At 49.3% G+C, this 20,405-nt stretch overlaps 1 long non-coding RNA gene across 1 annotated transcript; it reads right to left on the bottom strand.

Moving 5' to 3' along the window:
• Positions 1-52: 52 nt before the first annotated feature.
• LOC112664795 (uncharacterized) lies at positions 53-19,725 on the bottom strand. The gene is made up of 6 exons (XR_007403237.1): positions 19,517-19,725; positions 18,596-19,136; positions 10,688-12,119; positions 9,608-9,746; positions 3,648-9,352; positions 53-2,197 (listed from the first exon to the last, which is right to left on the bottom strand). It is a non-coding gene; the product is annotated as an uncharacterized LOC112664795 (long non-coding RNA).
• Between the last annotated feature and the right edge of the window lie 680 nt (positions 19,726-20,405).

Here is a 20,405-nt window from a genome sequence, read left to right as displayed (position 1 = left end):
GGGGGGCTATTTGCACACATGTCCCTGGGGGCAACCGCCCTGCACTGTCCTCGGGTGGGGGGAGCAGCCCACCTGCCCTCGGGGCCTCCCATCCGCACCCAGAGTGGGGCCTGTGCGCAGGGCCAGGGGCGGGGTGCCGAGGGGGCAGCGGAGGGGTCAGGCCAGGGTCACTAATGGGGAGGAGTGTCTCTCATCAGAACCCCTTCCCTGAGAGCTCATCGATTATTCATGGCCATTAAGAGGCCAAACTTCCTTCTAAGGGAGGGACCCAGGGCTCAGAGGGCAGCCGGCCGGGGGGGGCAAAGGAGGCCTGGGGACAGCCCCAGCGGGAGGGCGCCATGGGCTGGAGGTGGCCGAGGTGGCTCCGCAGAGCAGGGAGCGGCCCAGGCAGGGCCCCCGGCAGCCTGCGACCCCGGCCTGCACGGAGGCGGCCGCCTGGGCCCGCGGGCAGCTGTGTGCATCCACTAAATAATTCACGCCCTCCAGGAAATGGGCCGCAGAGATGCCAAAGCCATTAGAGGCTCTGCTGACGGGGAAAGGGGACCCAGAAGACAAGAAGACTTGGAGGAATAACCTGCCCGGCCCCCCCGGGGGGGGGCGCTCACTGGGCAAACAAGACCCAGAGGGGTTGAGGGAGTTACCCCAAGACTGCACCGCCTGCTGCTGTTCCAATTAGGGTCTTCTGATCTGCAGCGTGTCCTTTAGAAGAAAGTTCACTAAGAAATCAAGTGCCGGGTTTCTCTCTTCTTCACTTATTTCTGGGCGACACCAGATGCTCTGCTTCTCCCTCTCTCAGGCCTCTGGACCTGGCTCCAGGTATTCCCACGCTGCCCCGACACACCGGATAGACTGTCCCCCACCAGGACCCCGCCTCTAGAACACTGACCGGCACAGATTGTGACCAGCTCCATCCATGGAGAGCCTGAGGCCCAGAGAGGAGTGACCTGTCCAAAGTCCCTTGGTGAGGAACACAACAGGATCCAGGAGCCGGGACTTCTGATTCGAGCCCCCTTCCTTTTGGGGACACTGCCTCTGTGTCAGACCTCAGGCACCACCTCCAGTCCACTGTCTAAAACATCCGGTTTGGACGGACAGCTGGTTGTGTTTCTGCCCCAAGAGGCAAGGCTGGGACCTCCGCCTTCCAGGAGCCCAAGAAGGTCCCCGCAGTGACCCACACAAAACCAGGGCAGCGAGGACAACGCCAGACCCCCACACACTTGGTTGGATGAGAGAAAGCAAGCTCCGGCTGACAAGCCAGCTCTCGGGCTGGCCCACACGAGGGAAGTGAAGTGCAAAGCCAGGGCAGATGCAGACGCGTTGCAGGCTGTAGACTTGCCCGGGGTTTATTGATCATTTCTCAGAAACTAGGTCAGTGCTGGAGAAAAGTGTCGGTGCGTGTGCTTCTGTTGTACAGTGGCTCACACGGCCCTCACTGCCTTAGGAGGGCGGGCTGGACCACACACACATGTTAGCCCCCTGGGACTGCCCAGCCAAGGCCCACAGAGCGGGTACAGAGATCACTGACTCAGTTCTGAGGCCAGAAGTCCAAATCCAAGATGTTAGCTGGCCATGCTCCCTCTGAAGCCTCTAGAAGGGGGGGATCCTTCCTTGCCCCTTCCGGCTTCTGCCAGTCCCAGGTCTTCCTTGGCTTTGGCAATGTGACTCCAATCTCTACCTCCATCTTGCGTGGGCGGCCCCCACACTTTCCTCTTCTCATAAAGATACTCATCATGTATGGAATAGAGGCCTCGATTTACCCAATGACATCTGCAGTGACTCCGTTTCCAAATAAGGCCACGCTCTGATGTGCTGGCGCTAAGGGCTTCAACATATCCTTCTGAGCAGCATCATTGAACCCATAACACTATACCAGATTTTAAAAATTCTTGGTTATAAGGGTTGGGCAAGGATCAGTGAATCCTGGTCTCCTTTTCCAACTGCCAGACACTGTCATGGCCCATTGGTAGCAGTGGCCTTTGGCTGAGGAGTTCAGTCTGTGTAAGAGAAAGAGCACCAGGCAGAGAGTCTGCAGCCATCAGGGCACCAGGATTATCTGTCACTACTTGCTTTGGGGGGCTTTGTTAACAAATAAGCTACTTATAGAAGGTTTTATAAGGTTTTCTTTCGCACACAGTCCAAATGATAACATTCCTTTGATTCCGCAAATATTTACTGAGCATCTACTATGTGCCAGCACCTATGGGGAGCATCGGAAATACAGAAATTAACAAGATGCTGTCCATTCCCGTGCAGAAGTCGAGGTCTAGAGACAGAAGCATTTGAGTAAATGGATAATTACACCATAGGGTGATAAATGCTGTAATAAAAGGGAGTTCCAAATGTCATGGGGTACAGGACAGCAGAAAGCAAATCTCCGCGCTACCTTCATCACTCAAGTGACCAAGCTCTCTCTCTGTCTGACCCACAATAGATGTATCGCCTCCAGTAAGTACGCACAAATCTGGGTCTTCTTTTGACAATAACAGGTGGCTTACTGAGGAATTGCATGGTACTCTGGGTGGGTAATGAGGCTCGAAAGCTCTCTCCCAGAGCCTTCAGCATCTCACACCATGGAGCCAGAGATGAAAGGGGACGGTTCAGGCCAAGCAGCCTACAGTCGCCCTGAAAACCACCCAAGCAGCACAGCCTTATGGCGCCCACTTCCCTCTTGGCCACAGCAGGTCCTTGTATCACTGGGACATTGAAAACTCTCGACATGCTTCTACCATTTGGAGCACACAACCCCCGGGGGGCAGAAGCACCATAAAGTGCAGGACCCCGGAGGCAACTGCATGCAGTGGAGCCTCAGATCTGAGATTCCATGTCATTCTGTAGGAAGGACTGTGTATAGCAGATCCCTGGCAATGCCACCCCGGTGACAGCTGCAGCAATGGCCGTGTGTGGCAGCCCATCCTATAGACATTTTTATAGGAGGTGACAGCTTTCCTACTGCACAGCCCATATCTCATGGGAGGCGAGGAGCAGCTGGACAACCACAAAAGGACTTTGATGTCAATATCAATTCTCTAGACCATGAACAGTCAGTTCACGGGAAAAGGGGAACAAAGAGGCAATAACTGCATGAAAAATGTCTAATCTCTCTCAAACTCAAGGAAATGTTAATTAAAGCAACAATGGGTTATCAATTTGCATTTATTAAAATAGCAAAAAGGTATACGTAAGATGATCCTTGACGCAGGAAAGAGCAGTCATCCTTCATTTATAAAAGAGAAAAAGTTAGGACACCCTTTCTGGGAAAAGAAGACATCTGGCAATACAAACCAAGTCGCTTTAAGAATGTATAAACTTTTTTTAAATTAATTAATTAATTAAAAGAATGTATAAACTTAAAAAAATAATTAAAAAAAGAATGTATAAACTTTGGTCCACCTCTAGCAAGCGATCTTAAGGAAATAATCAGAATGTGTTTCACATAGAACGGTGGCTCTCACGGAGCTACTTAGGATTGCGCAAAATAGTAAGCTATATAAAATGCCCAGCAACATGGGGGAAATTAAATAAATAACAGTACTTTCAGATGAAATGTACAAAGTCACTTCGAATTACATTTTTAAGACAATGTGATAAATGAGAAAATATTTACTTTAAAAGAAACGCTGAGAAGAGCCGCACAAAATCATACCTACCACTGCATATCAGCCCTGCAGATAATATATTTTAAAAGACTGGAAAGCAGGAACAGTGACTGTATCTGCTCGTAGGATTACAGCTTAGGAGAGAAAATTTTCTTCTCGAGAAATTCCAACTTTTCTTCAATACCTGTATGTGAGTGTCCTAGTTAGAAAAATATTAACCAAAAAAAAAAAAAAAAAGAAAGAAAAATATTGACAGCAGTTTACCTTGTATAAAAATATACACATGTGTGCTAATATGGCTAATTTTAAGGCCAGGACTCTGTTACAGGCCAAAGAATATTCACGTAGTGAAAGAGAAGGTAGTGGTGACTTCAAAATCATCACTCTCTACGCCAGACATCTTTATATTCAGTTGTGTTCAGTTGGCATGACCATTGTTTTAAATATTCGGCTGCCTTGGGGACAACCGAAACATTGCTTATTTTTCAATGCCCAGTTCAAGTCTCATCTCTTACTGGATGACTCCATGAAAAATCAGTCCACAGGATCGGCCCTCCCCTTGAAAGTTTTGGACATGGCATACTGTACAGTCACTGATGCTCTAGCATTTGCTTCCATTCCATGCGTGTGCGTCACTGCCTTGCTAGATTTTGCACTCTTGGGAGCAGATGTATTGGTTAATTCTTATTGCATAACAAACCATCCAAAACTTAGTGACTCAAAGTCACAAGTCTAGAATTGTCTGAGGGGCTGCAACTGGTTATTTTTAGCTGACTCCACTCCTGTGCCCATGGTTAGCTGCCAAATTGACTAGGGCTAACTGGTCTAGAGAGGCCTCCATTGACACAACTGATCTCTGCTCATGTAGCCTCTTAACCTCCTACCAACTAACCTGGACTTAATCCTGGAGACGGGATTCAAAGATAGTAAGTGGAAGCATACAGGCCTTCTGAGGCTTAGGCTCGGAACAGGCATATGATCACTTCTGCTATATTTTATTGGCTGATGCAAATCACAAAGCAAGCTTAGATTCCAAAGGTGGGGAACTAGACCCCCACTTCTTAAGGAAAGAAGCTGGACGGTTGCATTGCATGGATACAGGAAGGAAATAGTTAGGGCCATTGTTGCCATGGAGGTTCGATTTGTTTCAATTCGATTTTGTGCCTAATCACTTGTCTGGTGATAATATATGCACCAACCATTTTACTGATTGCTAACAGCTTCATTCCCACTTTGTCCCCCCCCCCCCCCCCCCCGTTCTGAATTGCAGGAGGCTGCAAGCCTGGAAACTATATGCAAGCCCAGATTCCCTTGCCAGATGGCTTCGGATTTGGTTCTGCCAATGAGAGGCACTGCCAGGAGATTGAAAGGCAGGAGGAAAAGAGAAGCCACTTTGTTTTTCCTACTTTTGCTTCTAGCAACAGCAAGAGAAGCGGCAGACAGACGTGGGCTCCAGGGTTTCTGCTCAGGTAACACAGCTCCGTCGGGAATGACAGGTTGGTAAGGGATGTGCGGGCAGCACGATGCCCATGGGCTCTGGCACCAGGAGTGGCAGCAGCACGTCAGCCATCGGGTGGCATGGAGCCTGAGTGCTCTGACTCTAGAGGAACAGTACAGCAGCAGGCATTAGGGTGGCCTCTCAAGATCCCATGCTGTCATTGACAGTAGGCTCCCCTCTCCCAACTCCCTACAAGCAGGGCTTTTGCCATAGTACCAGCAGCCACACCAGCAGGTTAGCTACACAGGCATAGACTCTGCGCAACCAACTCTCCAAACTGGCAACCTGAAATGAGTTATCTGGGTATTTGGTCAAAATCATGTGCGAGTAGACAACGTTCTAGAAAGTACTAGTAGGGGCCCCTGGGTGGCTCAGTGGTTGAGCATCTGCCTTTGGCTTAGGTCATGATCCCAGGGTCCTGGGATCGAGTCCTGCATTGGGCTCCCCGAAGGAAACCTGCTTCTCCCTCTGCCTGTGTCTCTGCCTCTTTCTCTGTGTCTCTCATGAATAAATAAATAAAATCTTTAAAAAAAAAATAAAAAGAAGAAGAAGGTACTAGTAGATGGCAACTAGCACAAGGACAAGTTACTTAAGTTATTATCTGCAATTGTCTGTGACGACTTGGGCATTGAAAGCAACGTTTCCAGAGATGAAGTCACTGGTAGTGTTGGACAGAATGATTACGAGAACTGGTGTGATGGGGAGGTGCTATCTCTGACTCCACAGGAGAGTTTACCTGAAGAGAAGGTCAAGACCCAAGTTTGAATATTTAGCTTAAGGTAGAATCTGAAAACTGGAAAACCTCCGTGTCAGCCCTAAAAGAATTGCCAATTTCTCATATCCTCCAGGTTGAGTCAGGCCCAAAGTTTATGTCTACAAGTCGCAGAATTACAATGTAAATCGAATTCACAGCCTTGCCGGGATGTTCTTAGGACATTGAGGGGGAAAGAGTGGAATTCTCAAAGTTAGAACAGGTCAGTTGAGATGACCTTAGATAAATGTCAGAATCTGGATTTATCAAATCCCCTGGGAAATTTTTCTCTGTAGAAGCACCCTGTCCTTCTCTCTGGAGGAAACCCTGGAATGCAAAATGACCTCCGTAATATAATACATCAGTCATTAGGGGCTGAGAGATTTAGGATATTCACAGGAAATGACTCAAAGAAATTGTATAAAGAGTGGAACTGGGCCTTAAAAAAGTCATCTCACCTAACCTCCTTAGTCAGCCGGGTAAACGGAGTCCCAGAGATCAGAACCCTCAGCCCTTCCCATCACTTTACGAAAATTAAATGGGAAGTGAATACTTGTAGGTTCAAGTTGAAGTCATTTTTATTGGGTCCACTCATTTTTTTGAGGGTCGTCCCTACCGAGAATCCCACAGGAATGTGACATCGGCTCGTCAAATGCCACTACTCACTGCTACATTTGATCAACAGGTATTCCAGTCTGGCTTTCTAGAGACTTATTCACAGGTTACAGATTCGGATATACGCCCTTAGAAGGCAGACAATCACCGTCTGTGGAGAATCCCCTCACTCGACTTCAGAGTCCACAGGGAAAGGTGGCCTCACCTGTGGTGATGTTTCAATGACTGAGTGGCTGGTATTGAGATCAAAACACAATATTCTCTCAGCAACCTCCCCAGCATGCCATCCTCAACATGATGCTGGAGGTTCACTTCCTTTCTAGATTTGGTATATTTTCTTAAACTTGGTATATTTTCCAGGGCAATATGAGACAGCCAGCAGAGAGCACTATGGGAGCTCCCCAAGGTCAGAGCCAGGATGGAAAGAGAACAAGTGGATTTGAAGCTTATGCTCTTAAGCCCACATTGCCTCCCCAGAGATTCAGATATTCCTGAAATATCTCTTTATGATGTCCCCTCCTCTCCACTTCCCCTGCAGCTGCCGTGGTCAGCACGTCTCTTCTGCAGGGTTGTTCCAATCATCTCTTAACGCCATGTCTACAGTCTCCTTCTCACATTCTCCACATGGGCTTCAGAATGAGCTTTCTGAAATGTCAATCCCACCAGTTCCTTCGGTCAATGGCTCTCAAAGATCTGCAGATTGAATTCCAAACAATGCAGCCTGCAGACAAGGCTGCCCATCGTCTTCCCCCTGCTCTCATAGCTGCAAGTGAGCGTATGTTCGGGCTGAGCAGAAAGGCTTGGAGTCCCCCAAGCATGCCGGATCTCACATGAAAGTTGTCTCTCATGGTGGTCTCATGGCCACCACTGACAACCCACTTCTCCCTGGCTTCGTCCCCCCACCGCTTCAAGAGTCAGCTTGCTCAGTGTCCCATTCCTTGGGAACCGTTCCTGGGCACTTCTGGCCTTTCTGTTCCACCACCTGAAAGTTTAGCTCTCTTCTAAAGCTTATCCCAATTTAGTGTCCTTGTTTCGTGACATGACTCTATCCCACTATGTGTGTGAGCTCCCTGGAGCCACCTCTGTCTCCTACAGCAAAGTCTGACACTTAGTTCATGTTCAGTGGTATTTAATGGATGTATGGATGCATGGATGGATGCATAGATAGACGGATAGATGGATGGATGCATAGATAGACGGATGGATGGATGCATAGATGGACGCGTGGATGGATGGATGGATAGATGGATGAATAGATGGATGGATGTATAGATGAATGGATGGATAGATGGATGGATGGATGCCTAACATGCTTTTTCCTTTTGCTAAAAAAAAATTGCTTCTTACCCACCAGACTAGTTTTTCCCCCAATCCTGCAAATTAAAGGATATTATCGCTTCTATCAGTCATAGTTTCAGAAATGTAAAGATTAATACTCACTACAAGCAGCAAATGTTTCATCCTTAAGGTGCCACAGGAATAACATTTGCTAATTTGTATTTGCATTTGAAATTGAAACACAAATTGGCACAAGAACTATTACACATCCCGGCTAATTAATGTTCTAAAAATGAATTATGCAAATCAACCTCAACAGGCCTCCGAAGCTCTTTCCCTGTATAATGAACAACTCGGAATGTGAACCTTGTTTAAGGGCTGATTCTGATGGGCTGGTGCAGTGGATAGGAGCTGGGCTCCGGAACCAGACTTAGCTAGTTCTGTCACTTTTAGCCAGGTGGCAGCCCGCCTGCGCCTCACTTTATTCACCTGCTAACTGGGAATGAGAATGCCTACCAACTCGGGTTCCCGAAAGAGTAAAAAAAAAAAAAAAAAAAAAAAAAAAAGCCTATTTAGAGAGTCCCTGACTATTATAAGTAGCTGCCTCTAAACATTTGCTTCCTTTGTCCTGGGCCTTCATGATGCAGTCCCCTTCAGAATGTCCTTTCTCTTCCCACACTGCCCCTGCCCTGCCTCCCCCTTGCTTTTGCCGGTCCTGCCTCAGACATGACTCTGCCCCACGGATCCCGTTTTCATTTCGTGTACTAAGAATCCAGCCAACGAGGTAACATCTAGCTTGGCCACCGAGCATTCCTTAGGCCTTGAGAATGGAATGTCAGAACAGCTGGGGGGAGGTCACGGTGACTGTTTAGGGAGCAAAGCAGACAGCAGTTAAGTTCTGGGCAGCTGTCTGTGTGGTCTACAGCAATGCCCTGATAACCTATCATCGTGACCATTAGCTGTCTCCTGGCTCAGCTGGACCTACACCCGTTCCTACAAACCTGTTCGTGTGATGCAAGAGGGTGGGGTCAGGGACATTTGCTCAGAAAGGACTCTGGTCAGCAGTGTGCATGGTGAGCATGATGATTAGAAGGAATACACTAATGGGTTTCGAGGAGCCCAAAGAGAGCTAAAGGCCGGAGCAAATGGCAGGCCCATCAGGGGACAAAGCAAGGGCTTACCAGGGAGACTCGCTGGACAGTGTAGCTCTGAGCTCCTGCGGCCAAGGCCATCAGCATGTCAATATTTCCTTAGTTTGCAGCTATCCATGCACATGGGAAGGGTAACAACACAGGAGGAGCCTGACAGCCAGTTCCTTTCTGAAGCCACTGTTGCCACACATTGGTGACCAGCCAGACCTCAATGAGCGGAGTCCCAAGGAGAGGGTGGCATCAGCCGCAAGACCCGCACTGCCAGTACCACCAGTCAGCTTTCCACATCCAAGCTAGAAGACTTTCCCAAACCTCCGGTGAGGAAGAAAGGCAATTTAAAAGAGCATCACACATTGCCCAGGCACATGATTGTCAGGCCTTCATGCGGAGCCCTTACGCAGACGGGGGGGGGCAGCATCTTCATCTGTCCAGTGCAGATAATTCGGGTCCTTTACATTTATGCCTTTGATTGAAAAGTTCAGGTTAAGGATCAAGCTAAAGGTATTATTTCAATAGCAGTAACGGAATCAAGAGCCATGTGCTCAGAATCTCAGTTCTAGGCACATTCCCCTCTGACCCCTACCCCACACCCACACTTGTTATGTGTCTCAGACACGCAAAGAACAGAAAAGCCTTGGGGTAGGAACTAGCTGTGAATTGAAGTATTTAAAGTAGGGATTATAAGAGAAAATGAAAAAAATCTCCTGAGAGGAGCTACCTCTAAATAACCTATGGTCAGCGCCGTGTTGTTTTATGCTTAAATTTAAGCGCGGTCTGGAGACTTCACAAAAGCAGCAGCTTCAAAGCCAGACTTCTCAGCTTCGAATCCCAATTCCACATCCGGATGCTTGTGTGACCTTGGGAGAGTCATTTTATCATTCATTAGGTGTCTGGTTCCTTAGCTACAAAATGAGGTTTATACCTATAGCACTGGATGGCGCATGGATCTGGAAGGCACCCAACGTAGCTGCTAGGGGTGAAAGCACCAGGGACCCAATCAGACCCTGACTCCAGCACCCTCCAGCTGGGCGGTTCTGCAGTTCCCCGGGGGCCTCCACAGCCAAAGAGGGCCTCCTAGGATCAGTGACAGTACCAAGTGAGTCTGCCATGGTCTGGTTGTCTGTGTTGACATCCTAACTCCCAAAGATGTTGGTAGGAGGAGGTGGGGGCTTTGGGAGGTGCTTGAAGACGGGAGCCGTCTTGAGTGAGATTAGCACCCTCTCCAGAGTCCCCTGGCACCTTCCACCACGGGAGGACATAACCCGAGGTCAGCACTCTGCAGCCCAGAAGAGTGCCTTCACCTGAGCGTGGGGGCAGCGCGATCTCACTCTTCCAGCCTCTAGAACTGTGAGCAATTAATTCCTGCTGGCTATCAGCCACCAGTCGGTGGCATTTTGTCATAGCAGCCCGAGCAAACTAAAACAGACTTGACACATGAATACACTGCCTGGTGCACAGTAGGTTCTTACATGTTGACTTTTAGGATTATGGATTCATTCAAACACTCATCGAGTGCCCCCTCCATGCCAGGTCCTGTCCTAGACACCGTAATGCAGGGGATGAATGGAACACCAACCTCAAGGGGCCCGATGTCCACTGGGCAAGACCACACACACACACACACACACACACACACACACGCACGCACACACACACGCGATTGCCGCAGAGCCAGGGGTTCCAGAAGAGAGCAGGCCCAGAGAATCCCAGGGAAGGGGACCTTTCGAGACAAACCTTGAAGGAAAGCAAGAAAAAAAAAAAGTCCGAAAGGGTAAGAGTGTGTTCCAGAGAGCAGTACCTGAACGAACAAGGTGAGGTGAGGACAGCAGGGAGCAGAGCGGCAGGTGGGAGCCTCCGGGAGAGGTGTGGTCCAGCTTACACAAACTCTACCCCAGTGACTGGGAGCCAAGAGACCTTGGTTTTTAAACTCTCCCGAGCACCAGCCCTGAGCGTTTGGATTAATTTCCCAACTTGTAAAATGAGCCTATTAACAGGCATGATCCTTGAGGGGCCCTCCCAGCTCTAAAGCAATTCAATTCTCACCAGATTGCAACTTCCTGGAGGCAGATTTCATGTCCTATTCCTCGGCTTCCCCTCGCGCACCTCAGCGGGGGCCAGGTTTGGTGCTTATGAAATGCCTTTGACGCTTTCTGAATTTTCTAGTCTTTTCTAGCTCGGAAAGCTCTCATTTTAACAGTTTGTTCACAAGCAGGTTTCAGAAAGCACGTATTTATAAAACTGAGACTCCCCCCTCCCCCCCAACACACACACATCTTGAAGTGTTTTCCCATTAAAACGAATCAAAAATACCTAGACAATTGATGTCAGGGCTTTTAACATTCTGAACCAAAACGTGACTATCACCGGACTTGTCTGGTTCAAAGGACGTTGAGGTCGGGGAGCCTCTTGGACAAAGACAACCTCAGGACTCTCCAGAGTAGACAACTTGAGAAACGTGCGAGAGCTGCTTCCAGCCCTGGCTCCTGCGCCCGATAAAATTAGCCTAAAAATGATCTCCATGGCAACCGGAAATTTGTTCTTAAAGAAGGTTAGAAATAATGCCTTTGGAAGAAACTCGGCAGCAGATAGAATATTCTCAGATTACACATAAATGGTGTCTATGCCAACAAAGTGACGGGCCAGGCGGCTCAATTATCTGGATAATTTAGGCCTGAACCAGTGATTTGTAAAAGAATAGGAGGCTTTTAAGACCTGAAGAATGGAATGTGGCAGGTAGGCCCAGGCTCCTGCAGGGCCATCGGAAGCCCTGCCTCTCCAAGTTTCCTCTACCAAACTGGGACCCAGAACGGGACTCGACGGCCCCGGGTGTCAGTCTCTGCCAGCCTAGTCCCAGGAATCCAGGAGGGGCGCACAGAATCCTTCACTGAAAGGTCTGGAAGTCACTGGGGAGCGAGGGTGAGTCCTGGAGGGCCAATTCCAGCGAAGGTGCTCAGACGTCCTCCTTTTTACACGAATCAAAAGAGAGCCAAGATCCTGAGACCCTCAAGGGTCTCTCCAACAGGTCTCTGTTTGCGACCCATTAACCTTCTTTCTTCTCTGCTTCCATCTTTACCTCCTTTATTCCAACCCTCCTTGGACGATCGCGGGTCCTTTGGGAAATTGAAACCCATTCTGCTTGGATTAGTTTTGAGAGGAGACAGCAAAGCGTGGCCAACTCTGGGGCCAGGCTGCCCAGATCCAAAGCCTCCAAAGTCTGGGCCTCGCTTCACCTGTAAAAGGGAAAGGAGAATAAACTTGACTTTCTCGGGGCACAGAGATGAGGATTGAATGAGTTAATGTTTGTAAACACTTAGAAAGGTGTCTTGTGCATAGTAGGAGCTGTATCTGCATTTGACAATCCCCACCCACCCCCCCACCAAATCATTTAAAGTACTCATGAGCCCTTGGTGTTATACCCAAGGGATAAATTATTGAACACTACATCTGAAACTAATGATGTACTCTATGTTGGCTAATTGAATTTAAATAAAAACATTTTTTTAATTAAATAAATAAAGTACCCAAGCCACTGCAAAAAAAAAAAAAAAATCAGACTGGAATCTCAGACACAGAGGCACCCTGGTAATTCCTGGGTTGAGATCTCTTTCACTGTGAATCATTAAAGAATTACAGATGATGTGAAATGCCACATGTCATCCTGTGTCCTTATCACACGGATGAGAAACTGATGCCCAGAGAGAGAAGGCATCTCTGGGGTGCGGAGTCTCAGGGTGCCCCAGGGACTTTCTGAAGGGGACTTTCTTTCTTCCAGGCAATGCCACGGGGATCTGAGTGTGGGGCTCTCTGCAGCTCCCAGCTCAGGCCAGGCCCTGGCAAGCACTCTGTAAATGTTTGCCTAACATCCAGGTCTCCCTTTGGCTCGTGTTTGTTTATTTATTTACTTGTTTGTTTGCTCATTAATGCATGAAGGTAGTCCTCAGGCAGAGATAAGGATCCCCAGGGCCCCGTGAACTCTTCAGGAGCTGAGCATATAAGCAGTATCTCCACTGAAGTGCCATTGGATAATTGATTTTGAAACCATCCAGCTGTGGGATTCCGTGCACCCCCCCCCCCCCCCACCGTGACAGTGTTTCAACAGCTCCAGAACCTGGCGGAACCCAGAGTGTGAGCTTCAGAAGCAAAGTGGGAATCCGGGCTATGACACTTCTCAGCTCTGTGAGTTCGCCAAGTTACTTAACTGCCAGTTTCTCCATCCCGAAGTATAATAATATCCAACATTTGTTGAGCATTTACTGTTTGCCAATAACTGTGTTAACAGCTTTAGGCATATTATCTCATTTAAATCTCACCATCAGAGCCGAGAACACAGGGGCACCCAGAAGGTATCCCGCACCCCGCCCCCTACCCCGAATAAATAACGTGCCCATAATGCAAATTTACTTATTGGTTAATAAGTAAATGGCACGACTTGGGTAATTATCCTCAGGGTCTTCCTGGTGGCTGTGAGAACTGAGTTTTATAATGTATTGGCTCTCAGTGGGAATCAGCAAATACTACTTCCTCCTTTCCTCTTGGTTCCAACTACTAGACTTGATCCAAAAGAAAATGACCTTATTTCCCTCCCTCTCTCCTCCCGCCTTCCATTCCTTCTCTCCTGCCTTCCTTCCCTCTTTTATTTATTAACCAAACATTTATTGAACACATCCTCAGGACTCCACACCAAGCTCCTTATTAGGCAACCACACAAACAAAACTGAACCAGGCAGGACTGTCCCTGCCCTGAGGCAGCTAGCGGTCTTGTCTTGGGTTTTGCGATGTTACCTAACTCCACGGAAGCACAAAGATCCCCCCTCACCCTCCCCCCCAAAAAAGAACCAACCAAGAGCCCAAATTTCCATTTTATTTTGTTCTCAAAGAAGAAAGAGAATTCATTTCTCAAGCTCCTCCATGCATGGGCAAGGTGTTCTTCTATCATCTCATTGGATTATGGCGGCCACCCTTTGAAGGGTGTTATTGTGCTTATTTTTTATGTGAGAACTGCTCATGGACTTGTCCGTGGAAGCCCAGATGGGCTTGACCCTCGGTCCCTCCCCTCACCAGACGCAGACGTTCTGTTGTCCTGGGCTTCTCAATGTCCCCCCTGTCTCTGGGCTCACTTTGCAAACGTGAGTAACTTTGGGTTACTACTAACTCCAAGATTTCCGGGAATGCTTTTCTCCCTTTTTGGTGGAAATACTGCTTTAGCCAATCACGGTGCCACTAAAAGCCCCCACCCCATGGAGGCTGGCAACCACAGTCCCAGGGCTCAGCCTCAGCCGGGAGGGGGCACCGCTCCTGCACCCCCTGCCCCAGGAAGGCCTGCCCCACCCCCGCCAGATTTACAGCCACTCACACAGCTGTTTCCAGCCAAGGTGAGGGCTTCCTCTTAATGGTGTCGTTTACAAGTCAATAAAGCGATGGAGCCCCGTTTCCGCAGCCGGTCCCACCTGGGGGGGGGGGGGGCTCTGTTGTCTCACCCTGCAGTCAGGGTGCCAAGGGGCCAGCGAGGGGCCTCATTCCTGCCCTAATGGCCCTGCTGTCCCAGCAGCCCCAGAGCCCCCGGCCATAAAGGCCTCCTCCCCTCGGAGGGCAGAGTTCAAAGCCCTGGCTCCCCAGGACCCCGTCCTAAACCGTTGGCCCGCCCTGCTTTATGGCTCCTGCTCCCCTTCGCCCAGCACAGAGCCAAGCCCGGGCTCTTATCTGCCCGGGAGATAAAGGCCGGGGCTCTGGGAGGGCGCCTCGGGCCTGGCTCCAGCTCCCCCTGCTCCCCGGGCCTGTGTTTACTGAGCTGGGGAAGGAAGGCCTTCCTCAAACCACAAAGAAGACCCTCCCTCTGGTGCTGGCTTTCTGTCTTGGGGTGGGAGGGCCCCGGGGGAACCTCTGAACTCTCTGGGGCTCCCTGCATCCCCGGAGGCTTCCCCAGGCCAAGGTGATAACGAGGTGAGAGAAGATGGCAGCTTAATGGGCCTGGGCCTGGGCCTGCGGAGAAGCCCAGACCATCAGACCTCCCGGCCCAGCAAGCAGAAGCTCCCCACAGGGAAGGGGGAACCAGGCCAGGTCCTGAAGCCCACAGGGGGCACCTGCAAGGTCAACCCTCACCCCCTTCTTCAGGAAACAGAACTGAGAGCACCTACTACGCACACAGCCCTTCAGTGGATGCTATGGGCTTGGACATGGGCAGCAGCTCCGCCCACCTGCTGCGGTCCAGGGATGCTTGCCAGAGGAGACAGGGGGCACCCTGACAAGAGGAATCAGCCGGGAAGAACAGGGAAGCAATTGCATCTGCAAAAGGGAAGGGTGTATACCAAAGGCTCAGTTGGCGTAGGTGACTGAGGTGGAGGCCGGGGGACAGGGCTGGGCTCTCTCGCTCTCCTTGCAGACTCACACTCAGAGGGGAAAGAGGTGCTGGCTGTTCCGTCTCTGCCCCCTGGCCCATGTCTAAGCCAGAGACACCACACACACACACACACACACACACACACACACACACGCACAGCCTTCTCTCTTCTGGTGGTCACAGGAAGCCCTGTGGGGAGGGCCAGGGTCATCTCCTCCTGCCCCACAGTCCAGCAGGGACGGCCTGCATTTACTGAGACCCAACTCAGGAACTGGAATGACCAGTGGGAAACACCATGAGCCCCCTGGAGAGAAGAATTCCAGGGATGCATCGCCTTGCCACCTGCCAGGTTGCAAATAGACCAAGAAGCTCATGCAGCAGCCCACCGCTGACTCTGTGCTGGGTCTGGTAGAGATAGTCCTGCTTCCCCCAAGAGCTCACAGCAGACAGAGAAAGATTCCCACTTCTCAAGAGGAAAAACTGAGGCCTAGAGAAGTTATACAGACCACAGCTAACATGGGGCCATCGCTGGCCAATTCAGAACCTTTGTGTGAACTAGAAAAGGCACCCCTACAGGGCTGGTGTGGGCCCCACGGGGACAGGCTTCAGAACAGACAGAAGCTTTCTGCAGAGGAGGAAGTGCCCTTCCTCTGGGTTGGTGCAGACTCGAGCTGGGTACACAAGGTGTCAAGGAAAGCATCCACTGGACCGTGGCCTCCTTGGTCGGGTATCCTGTGCAATGGTCAGCGGCCCCCCCTGAGCTAATAAGAGAAAGCACCCGGGCCACATAAAGCTGAGGGAGAGTGACCCTGACAGGGACTGCTGTCAGCCACAAGTGTCACTCACTCCCAGCTCCATGACACCATCTACTAGCGCTGCAGCCACGGGTAACTCACTACCCTTTATCTGTGGACCAGGGCTAATAATATGTCCTTCACCAGGGTTGGCAAAGATTTGCAAGTAGATAGCAGTTCCTATTATTCCAGCGCCTCAAGAGCCAAAGATAAAGGATCCCCAGAGCCCTGGATGTTTTCCTTCCTTCCTCACTCAGAGACAGGTCTTAGCTATTTGTTTCCTGCCTCCATATAATTACAGCGCAAGGGCCTCATTCTGCAGGCCTGTTTTAGCGAAGGAGGAAGGAAGTCACAGGCCTTTCCACTCCCCACTCAGAGACGCCAGCTGGGAATTTGACTAATCTCTGATTGCAGCCCATAACCCCTACATGTTCCAGATCCAGGTACGGCCCAGGCCATTTGGGACTGCTCTTGTGGCCATCAATCCACCACTGTTCTCAGGCTTAACCTCCAGGACACCCAATCCTCTCCCACGGCCCTGTGAGTTTATGGCTGGGGAGAAGGAGAGTCCCTTCACACATTCTGCACAGCACACCAGGGCAGGGCCACTCCAGCCACCACCTGCCGTGACCACGAGCCGGGCCAAGGAAACACCCACAGCGCGCATCCCTCTCTGGAGGGTCTACGCAGAGTGCTATACCAAAGAGCACTTGCAAAAGTCTTGGCAGAGCTGGGAACCCATCAGAGGATGACTCCCTGGAGTACCTGGGTGGCTCAGTGGTTGACCATCTGCCTTTGGTTCAGGTCGTGATCCTGAAATCCTGGGATTGAGTCCCACATCAGGTTCCCCACAGGGACCCTGCTTCCCCCTCTGCTCTGCCTATGTCTCCACCTCTCTCTGTGTGTCTCTCATGAATAAAGAAACAGAATCTTTAAAAAAAAAAAAAAAAATGATGACTCCACCTCAGGGCTCAGCTCGGTGACCCAAGGTCTCCAGAGGCAACCACTAGCTCTGTCCAGAGGTGTCCTGGACAGTAGCCATTTCCATCGAGTTAAGGGAAAGAGACACAGCTCCAAGACTGGCTCTGCTCTATGAGCTCAAACAAGTTCCCTCCTGCTCCGCAGCAGACCCTCCTCTACAATTGGGGAGTAGGAATAGGAATATAGAACCCGCAAGGGCCCTTCTGGAGCTGACAGTCCGAGATACTGTGATTCCGGAAGCTACAAAGGACCCTTCCTCAACTGCTGGTATGGATCAGAAGAGAGTATTACTTGTAAACATTGAGCTGCAAAAAAGAAGAAACCCCATCCCAGATTGAGGGCTGCAGGGTTCACGTAGCTGTTACAGAAAAAGCCATAAATTTGTTTTGCAAACAAAGTTGGCTTTAATGAAGCATCTTGTGGATAGATAAAGAGACTCCCATCCTTGGAAAGAAAGGGTCTTTTAAAAAAAATTTATTTATTTGAGAGAGAAGAGAGAGTATGAGCTGGGAGTAGGGGGGCATAGGGACTGGGAGAGAGAGGCAGAGGGAGAAGCAGGCTCCCTACTGAACAGGGACCCCAATCCAGGGCTTCATTCCAGGACCCAGATCATGACCTGAGCCAAAGGCAGACACTTAACCCATTAAGCCACCAAGTCGCCCTGAGAAGAAACCATCTTTATTATTTAAAGAATCAATAGGGAAGGAAGACTCCAGTTAAGGTCCACATGCATTAGAAAAGGCTATTCTGGCTAAGATGTAAGAGATTTACAGCTTTATTCACCCCAGACCCACAAAGGACCTGCTTACCGTGTGCCAGGCCCCTGTGCTGAGGACAGAGAACAACACACCTCTTGCCCACAGAGTGGGTCTGCTCCAGAGAGAGTCATAAAGAAGACAGTGGTTTACCTCACAGTAGTTTACCCAGGATGCTCGGGAACATGACAGGTCTGAGAGGTGGGTTGGGCAAGAATTATCATCTCCCTCTTACAAAATGTTAAGTGAGGCTCAGAGAAGAGCACTCATTTGTCTAAGGCCACACAGCCAGGGAGTGGAAGAGAAGTTTGAAAATTCTGATTGGTGGGCCAGAGTTCTTTCTCTCCGTTTCTGTGCCTATCTACCACAGAGAGCCCAAGACCAAGAGGTTATCATCCCTCAGGGTCTCCTGCGCAGAGTAGGTGCTCCATGAGCATTTGTTAACCAACTGGGTTCTTGGCTCCGCTACTCTAGACAAAGGCTCGATTGCCTCTTTCTAAGCCCTTAATTTACCTGTCTCCAGTTCTTTCATACCGAGTGTTTGTTAAAGGATTGTGGCTTCTGCAAATGGAAAATCCTAAAAGACATTGCTCTTGCAATCCCCTTAAGCCTGCTGGTATTCCGAGCACAAACCTCAAAACATGCTCCTAATTTCCTCTAAAAATTGCAAGCACTTCTGTCCGTCCCAATGGCAAGAGGACATAGCAGAGCCCAGGAATCAGGCAGGACTGGGTTCCTGTCTCTGGGTCACTTCGGGTAGATAAATTGGCCTATCTGAGCCCAAGGGTTCCGGTCTGTAAAATGGAGTTAGTGCTCCCCCGACAAGATGTTGGACTTACCAGATGAAATCCGTCAGGGTCTTTGCCATCTTTGCCACCCCACGGGCTTGTTTATGACATGAGTGGCCTTCTGTACTCCAACTCCCTTCCACAACTGGACTCAAGCAAGTCCACTTCTCTGGCCCATTTACTTCTCTGCAAGAGTTTTCCCACCATCACACTCTCTGGCCCACTGGTATTTAGCCAATACCTGAACCGATGATCAGAATTGAACCATCTGAACTCATGATGGAGAATTCAGAGCCTCCAGAATTATTTGGTCATCTTCTTGGACCTGCTTATTCCATTGGCTGAGCAGCAGGGTTTCCTGCCAGCAGCAGCATTTAGCTCAGGGTGAGTTTGCATACTCCAACCCAAAGGACAGCTCGAAATGAGGGATGATTCCTCTTCATGACTTCAGCTTTGAAGACACAACCACAGGGACTTTGGGAGCTCTTCCCATTGGGAAAGCACTAGCCTCAGCCATCGGATCTGTCAGTCTCCATAGCTACAGGATCCGGCTCATGAGATTTTTAGCGTTCCGCAAAAAAAAATCTGAAAGCTGAAAAAAAAAAAATCAGTTCTAAAACACAAAACAAAAACAGCAAAATCAAAGTAGATAAATGTTTAACTAATTATCCAAAAAATGAAATGTTATGTCATATGCCACTTCGTTAATTGTTAAATTTATCACTTGTGAACATGTCATTACGTTAGAAAACAGGGTGTAGGTTATATGTTCTCACTTGGCACGAATTTCCGAATGGATGGAGAAGGGAAAAAAAGAACTTACTGTAAATTAATCAAGTTACCCATAATTAAATAATTTCAAAAGCAAAATTGCAGAAGTTCTTTTGAATGTTTTTTATAGCAAAAGTAAGGAAAACCTCGTGATGCACAATAAGGAATGACAGAGTCACGGCACATAGGATAGGAAGTCACCTGAGATCTCCAAGAGTGAGAGAGCCAGGGCTTCCAGAGGCCTTTCAAGAGTGCCTGGTCACAGATCATCGTCTGGTCAGTCCTGAGGCTTTCCCCCAGAGGTAGGCACCCACCTAGATGGGTGTAAGGACTTGCGGAGATTTGCCCACCCAAGAATCGGGTGCCATTTTCAAATGCTGGGTCACCCTTTCCCAGCCCCTTCTGCTGAGCATTCCTTCAGCTAATGAAACACAGGTCATCCAGCCCTGGCTGAATATTTACTCAGTACACACCACCCTAGAGTTAAAGGCTGAAGGCCACGCTAAAGTTAAAACATTAAAAAGGAAGTCTTACCTCCTGGGTCAGTGTTAGAATTTTCTGGGAGTGGAATGTGACCCCTGGTGGATTTTAATCACGACAAGTGGCGTTACCTGGGACTGAAGCAGAATATTTAGATCGGCTTCCAACCCTGTCTGAGGCTGACATTGCAGAAATTCTTTTTTACTCCCTTCTAGAATTCAGTTTCCATGGCTGTAAAATGGGGGTGATGAGTCCTACCGAGAAATAGTGAGCAACAAAGTGGCTTCTGCTAACACTTCTGGGACCTGAGAAACACTGCGGGGTAAGGCAGTTATGCATCATTTAGCCCAGAATTTCTTTTTCACTTAAGTGTAACAATAAAACATTCCCAATTGAAATGATTGTAGCTTCATTGAACATTTTAGCGGTAAATACTGAGATTTAATTGTGAGAAGTTGTATTTCTCAAAGCTGGCCACATTGGTCCATCTCCCTTCCCGCATGCTCTCCCTACTGTGGGATGGTCAATTCCTCCACTAAGAGGTGGGCTTCGTGCACCCTCTACTCAAACTGGAGTGGAACTTTGTAACTCCCTCCAGCAATGCCATCCC

The sequence above is a fragment of the Canis lupus genome, chromosome 17, assembly GCF_003254725.2.
Source record: "Canis lupus dingo isolate Sandy chromosome 17, ASM325472v2, whole genome shotgun sequence".
Classification (NCBI taxonomy): Eukaryota; Metazoa; Chordata; class Mammalia; order Carnivora; family Canidae; genus Canis; species Canis lupus.
The sequence above is the reverse complement of the archived record's forward strand: the minus strand, read 5'-3'. Positions and strand labels throughout refer to the sequence as shown.